Source organism: Triticum aestivum, chromosome 2A (assembly GCF_018294505.1).
Source record: "Triticum aestivum cultivar Chinese Spring chromosome 2A, IWGSC CS RefSeq v2.1, whole genome shotgun sequence".
NCBI lineage: Eukaryota > Viridiplantae > Streptophyta > Magnoliopsida > Poales > Poaceae > Triticum > Triticum aestivum.
In genome coordinates this window covers 457,137,421-457,145,068 of record NC_057797.1, presented here as the reverse complement: position 1 = coordinate 457,145,068, position 7,648 = coordinate 457,137,421, and positions in this window count along the sequence as shown.

Genomic DNA, 7,648 nt, shown 5'->3' with positions numbered 1-7,648 from the left:
TATTCTATCAAATTTTAATTCATATATGGCTCTCTCAAAAGTTGTGTACAGCAAGGATGATTGTGGCATACTAATACACAAAGACACAAATAATACAAGATGCTCCAAGCAAAACACATATCATGTTGGTGAATAAAAATATAGCTCCAAGTACATTACCGATGGAAGTGGACGAAAGAGGGGATGCCTTCCGGGGCATCCCCAAGCTTTGACTTTTTGGTGTCCTTGGATTATCTTGGGGGTGCCATGGGAATCCCCAAGCTTAGGCTCTTTCCACTCCTTGTTACATAATCCATCAAAAGAATTCACCCAAAACTTGAAAACTTCACAACACAAAACTTAAAGTAGAAAACTCATGAGCTCCGTTAGCGAAAGAAAACAAAATACCACTTCAAGGTACTGTAATGAACTCATTCTTTATTTATATTGGTGTTAAACCTACTGTATTCCAACTTCTCTATGGATTATAAACTATTTTACTAACCATAGATTCATCAAAATAAGCAAACAACACACAAAAAACATAATCTGTCAAAAACAGAACAGTCTGTAGGAATCTGTAGCTAGAGCAAGATCTGGAACGCCAAAAATTCTAAAATAAATTGCTGGACCTGAGGCATTTATCTATTAATCATCTGCAAAAATAATTAACTAAATATCACTCTTCAAATAAAAATGACAGCAGTTCTCGTGAGCACTAAAGTTTCTGTTTTTTACAGCAAGTTCAACAAGACTTTCCCCAAGTCTTCCCAACGGTTCTACTTGGCACAAACACTAATTAAACACAACCAAAAAAGAGGATAAATAATTTATTTATTACTAAGCAGGATCAAAAATCAAGGAATAAAAATAAAATTGGGTTGCCTCCCAACAAGCGCTATCGTTTAACGCCCCTAGCTAGGCATTAAAGCGAGGATAGATCTAGGTATTGCCATTCTTGGTTTGAGAGAGAAAGAGAGCAAACTTGTTATCTACGGAATTAATCTTTCTATTTTACAAAGTACATGTCCATTAATGGTAGAAGAAAGATTAAGAATGTTGCGGAAATTGGCATCTAGGCTAGTTTTTATCTTTTTAATGGATTCGTTTTGGTAAGAAAGCAAGAGAGATGTGATTTCAGCTTTCTCATTAATGGGGTGCCCAAATATAGTTTCATCCTCTCATAGGTATCTATGGGGTCCCCTTCAAGGAAACCTCCTTTGAAAATAGAATCTAAAACTTGTTTGAACGAAGCGGGTAGCCCAACATAAAAGCTTTTTAAGTAAACCTCAATTTGATATTGGGGTACATAGCTAGCCCGGATCCTTAACAGCCTATCCCAAGCATCTTTCAAAGATTCATCAACTAAATAATGAAAAATTCCAGAATCATCTTCATCAAAATTACTAAGGTTCTCATTGATAAGTCCGGCAAGTTGTTCTATAGCATTCCGATTTATGAGTTTAGATAAGATAGCAGGATTGTCTAAAGCACTAGGACTTGGGAGAGAACCCCCAACTCTTTTTGGTTCTGACATGGCGAGGGAAAAGAGGCAAATAGAGAGGGAGGATAGAGGGAGAGAGAGGGCGAATAAAACATCAAGGGTGAAGTGGGGAGAGGAAAACGAGAGGCAAATGGCAAATAATGTAATGCGAGAGATAGGGATTGTGATGGGTACTTGGTATGTTGACTTTTTGCATAGACTCCCTGGCAACGGTGCCAGAAATCCTTCTTGCTACCTCTTGAGCTTGCGTTGGTTTTCCCCGAAGAGGAAGGGATGATGCAGCAAAGTAGCGTAAGTATTTCCCTCAGTTTTTGAGAACCAAGGTATCAATCCAGTAGGAGGCCACACTCAAGTCCCTCGTGCCAGCACAAAACGATAGCTACTCGCAACCAACGCGATTAGAGGTTGTCAATCCCTTCACGGTCACTTACGAGAGTGAGATCTGATAGATATAATATTTTTGGTATTTTTGGTATAAAGATGCAAAGTAAAAAGTAAAGGCAAAGTAAAAAAGCAAAGCAAGATTAAAGTGATGGAGATTGATATGATGAGAATAGACCTAGGGGCCATAGGTTTCACTAGTGGCTTCTCTCAAGAGCATAAGTATTCTATGGTGGGTGAACAAATTACTATTGAGCAATTGACAGAATTGAGCATAGTTATGAGAATATCTAGGCATGATCATGTATATAGGCATCACGTCCGTGACAAGTAGACCGAAACGATTCTGCATCTACTACTATTACTCCACTCATCGACCGCTATCCAGCATGCATCTAGAGTATTAAGTTAAAAACAGAGTAACGCCTTAAGCAAGATGACATGATGTAGAGAGATAAATTCATGCAATATGAAATAAACCCCATCTTGTTATCCTCGATGGCAACGATGCAATACGTGCCTTGCTACACCTTCTGTCACTGGGAAAGGACACCGCAAGATCGAACCCAAAGCTAAGCACTTCTCCCATGGCAAGAACTACCAATCTAGTTGGCCAAACCAAACGGATAATTCGAAGAGACTTTCAAAGATAACCAATCATACATAAAAGAATTTAGAGAAGATTCAAATATTACTCATAGATAGACTTGATCATAAACCCACAATTCATCGATCTCAACAAAGACACCGCAAAAAGAAGATTTCATCGAATAGATCTCCATAAGAGAGGGGGAGAACTTTGTATTGAGATCCAAAAAGAGAGAAGAAGCCATCTAGCTACTAACTATGGACACAAAGGTCTGAGGTAAACTACTCGCACTTCATTGGAGAGGCTATGATGATGTAGAAGCCCTCCGTGATGACGGCCCTCTCCGGCGGAGCTCCGGAACAGGCCCCAAGATGGAATCTCGTGGATACAGAAAATTGCGGCGGTGGAATTAGGTTTTTTGGCTCCTATTCTGTTCGTTTGGGGGTACGTAGGTATATATAGGAGGAAGAAGTACGCCGGTGGAGCATCGAGGGGCCCACGAGGCAGGGGGCGCGCCCTAAAGGGGGGGCCCACCCTCGTGACCGCCTCTCTGATGCCTTGGCGTAGGGTCCAAGTCTCCTGGATCACATTCGGTGAGAAAATCACGTTCCCGAAGGTTTCATTCCGTTTGGACCCCGTTTGATATTCCGTTTCTTCGAAACACTGAAATAGGCAAAAAACAACAATTCTGGGCTGGGCCTCCGGTTAATAGGTTAGTCCCAAAATAATATAAAAGTGGAAAATAAAGCCCAATATAGTCCAAAACAGTAGATAATATAGCATGGAGCAATCAAAAATTATAGATACGTTGGAGACGTATCAGGCATCCCCAAGCTTAATTCCTGCTCGTCCTCGAGTAGGTAAATGATAAAAAAAGAATTTTTGATGCGGAGTGCTACTTGGCATAATTTCAATGCAAATCTTCTTAATTGTGATATGAATATTCAGATTCGAAAGATTCAAGACAAAAGTTTATATTGACATAAAAATAATAATAATACTTCAAGCATACTAACAAAGCAATTATGTCTTCTCAAAATAACATGGCCAAAGAAAGTTATCCCTACAAAATCATATAGTCTGGCTATGCTCTATCTTCACCACACAAAATATTTAAATCATGCACAACCCCGATGACAAGCCAAGCAATTGTTTCATACTCTAACTTTTTCAAAACTTTTTCAATCTTCACGCAATACATGAGCGTGAGCCATGGATATAGCACTATAGGTGGAATAGAATGGTGGTTGTGGAGAAGACAAAAAGGAGAAGATAGTCTCACATCAACTACGTGTATCAATGGGCTATGGAGATGCCCATCAATAGATATCAATGTGAGTGAGTAGGGATTGCCATGCAACGGATGCACTAGAGCTATAAGTATATGAAAGCTCAAAAAGAAACTAAGTGGGTGTGCATCCAACTTGCTTGCTCATGAATACCTAGGGCAATTTGAGGAAGCCCATCATTGGAATATACGAGCCAAGTTCTATAATGTAAAATTCCCACTAGTATATGAAAGTGATAACATGAGAGACTCTCTACTATGAAGATCATGGTGCTACTTTGAAGCACAAGTGTGGTAAAAGGATAGTAACATTGTCACTTCTCTCTTTTTCTCTCATTTTTTTATTTGGGACTTTTCTCCTTTTTATGGCCTCTTTTTATTTGGGCTTCTTTGGCCTTTTATTTTATTTTATTTTTCGTCCGGAGTCTCATCCCGACTTATGGGGGACTCATAGTATCCATCATTCTTTCCTCACTGGGACAATGCTCTAAAAATGATGATCATCACACTTTTATTTTTCTTACAACTCAACAATTACAACTCAATACTTAGAACAAAATATGACTCTATATGAATGCCTCCGGCGGTGTACCGGGATATGCAATATGACAATGATGGAGTGTGTCATTATAAAAGGAACGGTGGAATGTTGCATGGCAATATATCTCGGAATGGCTATGGAAATGCCATAATAGGTAGGTATGGTGGCTGTTTTGAGGACAGTATATGGTGGGTGTATGATACCGGCGAAAAGTGTGCGGTATTAGAGAGGCTAGCAAAGGTGTAAGGGTGAGAGTGTGTATAATCCATGGACTCAACATTAGTCATAAAGAACTCATATACTTATTGCAAAAATCTAGAAGTTATCAAAGCAAAGTATTACGCGCATGCTCCTAGGGGGATAGATTGGTAGGAAAAGACCATCGCTCGTCCCCGACCGCCACTCATAAGGAAGACAATCAATAAATAAATCATGCTCCGACTTCATCACATAACGGTTCACCATACGTGCATGCTACGGGAATCACAAACTTTAACACAAGTATTCTTTAAATTCACAACTACTCAACTAGCAGGACTTTAATATTATCACCTCCATATCTCAAAACAATTATCATGCTTCAATCTTTTCTTAGTATTCAACACACTCATTAGAAAGTTTCACAAATCTTGAATACCAAGCATATTATTATTAAGCAAATTACTATGCTATTAAGAGACTTTCAAAATAATTTAAGTGAAGCATGAGAGATCAATAGTTTCTTCAAAACAAATCCACCACCGTGCTCTAAAAGATCTAAGTGAAGCACATAGAGCAAAATTATAATGCTCAAAAGATATAAGTGAAGCACATAGAGCAAAACTACTTAGCTCAAAAGATATAAGTGAAGCATATAGAGTATTCTATCAAATTTTAATTCATGTATGGCTCTCTCAAAAGTTGTGTACAGCAAGGATGATTGTGGCATACTAATACACAAAGACACAAATAATACAAGATGCTCCAAGCAAAACACATATCATGTTGGTGAATAAAAATATAGCTCCAAGTACATTACCGATGGAAGTGGACGAAAGAGGGGATGCCTTCCGGGGCATCCCCAAGCTTTGACTTTTTGGTGTCCTTGGATTATCTTGGGGGTGCGATGGGAATCCCCAAGCTTAGGCTCTTGCCACTCCTTGTTACATAATCCATCAAAAGAATTCACCCAAAACTTGAAAACTTCACAACACAAAACTTAAAGTAGAAAACTCATGAGCTCCGTTAGCGAAAGAAAACAAAATACCACTTCAAGGTACTGTAATGAACTCATTCTTTATTTATATTGGTGTTAAACCTACTGTATTACAACTTCTCTATGGATTATAAACTATTTTACTAACCATAGATTCATCAAAATAAGCAAACAACACACAAAAAACATAATCTGTCAAAAACAGAACAGTCTGTAGGAATCTGTAGCTAGAGCAAGATCTGGAACGCCAAAAATTCTAAAATAAATTGCTGGACCTGAGGCATTTATCTATTAATCATCTGCAAAAATAATTAACTAAATATCACTCTTCAAATAAAAATGACAGCAGTTCTCGTGAGCACTAAAGTTTCTGTTTTTTACAGCAAGTTCAACAAGACTTTCCCCAAGTCTTCCCAACGGTTCTACTTGGCACAAACACTAATTAAACACAACCAAAAAAGAGGATAAATAATTTATTTATTACTAAGCAGGATCAAAAATCAAGGAATAAAAATAAAATTGGGTTGCCTCCCAACAAGCGCTATCGTTTAACGCCCCTAGCTAGGCATTAAAGCGAGGATAGATCTAGGTATTGCCATTCTTGGTTTGAGAGAGAAAGAGAGAAAACTTGTTATCTACGGAATTAATCTTTCTATTTTACAAAGTACATGTCCATTAATGGTAGAAGAAATATTAAGAATGTTGCGGAAATTGGCATCTAGGCTAGCTTTTATCTTTTAATGGATTCGTTTTGGTAAGAAAGCAAGAGAGATGTGATTTCAGCTTTCTCATTAATGGGGTGCCCAAATATAGTTTTCATCCTCTCATAGGTATCTATGGGGTCCCCTTCAAGGAAACCCCCTTCGAAAATAGAATCTAAAACTTGTTTGAACGAAGCGGGTAGCCCAACATAAAAGCTTTTTAAGTAAACCTCAATTTGATATTGGGGTACATAGCTAGCCCGGATCCTTAACAGCCTATCCCAAGCATCTTTCAAAGATTCATCAACTAAATAATGAAAAATTCCAGAATCATCTTCATCAAAATTACTAAGGTTCTCATTGATAACTCCGGCAAGTTGTTCTATAGCATTCCGATTTATGAGTTTAGATAAGATAGCAGGATTGTCTAAAGCACTAGGACTTGGGAGAGAACCCCCAACTCTTTTTGGTTCTGACATGGCGAGGGAAAAGAGGCAAATAGAGAGGGAGGATAGAGGGAGAGAGAGGGCGAATAAAACATCAAGGGTGAAGTGGGGAGAGGAAAACGAGAGGCAAATGGCAAATAATGTAATGCGAGAGATAGGGATTGTGATGGGTACTTGGTATGTTGACTTTTTGCATAGACTCCCTGGCAACGGTGCCAGAAATCCTTCTTGCTACCTCTTGAGCTTGCGTTGGTTTTCCCCGAAGAGGAAGGGATGATGCAACAAAGTAGCGTAAGTATTTCCCTCAGTTTTTGAGAACCAAGGTATCAATCCAGTAGGAGGCCACACTCAAGTCCCTCGTGCCAGCACAAAACAATAGCTACTCGTAACCAACGCGATTAGAGGTTGTCAATCCCTTCACGGTCACTTACGAGAGTGAGATCTGATAGATATAATATTTTTTGGTATTTTTGGTATAAAGATGCAAAGTAAAAAGTAAAGGCAAAGTAAAAAAGCAAAGCAAGATTAAAGTGATGGAGATTGATATGATGAGAATAGACCTAGGGGCCATAGGTTTCACTAGTGGCTTCTCTCAAGAGCATAAGTATTCTATGGTGGGTGAACAAATTACTATTGAGCAATTGACAAAATTGAGCATAGTTATGAGAATATCTAGGAATGATCATGTATATAGTCATCACGTCCGTGACAAGTAGACCGAAACGATTCTGCATCTACTACTATTACTCCACTCATCGACCGCTATCCAGCATGCATCTAGGGTATTAAGTTAAAAATAGAGTAATGCCTTAAGCAAGATGACATGATGTAGAGAGATAAATTCATGCAATATGAAATAAACCCCATAGTGTTATCCTCGATGGCAACGATGCAATACGTGCCTTGCTACACCTTCTGTCACTGGGAAAGGACACCGCAAGATCGAACCCAAAGCTAAGCACTTCTCCCATGGCAAGAACTACCAATCTAGTTGGCCAAACCAAACGGATAATTCGAAGAGACT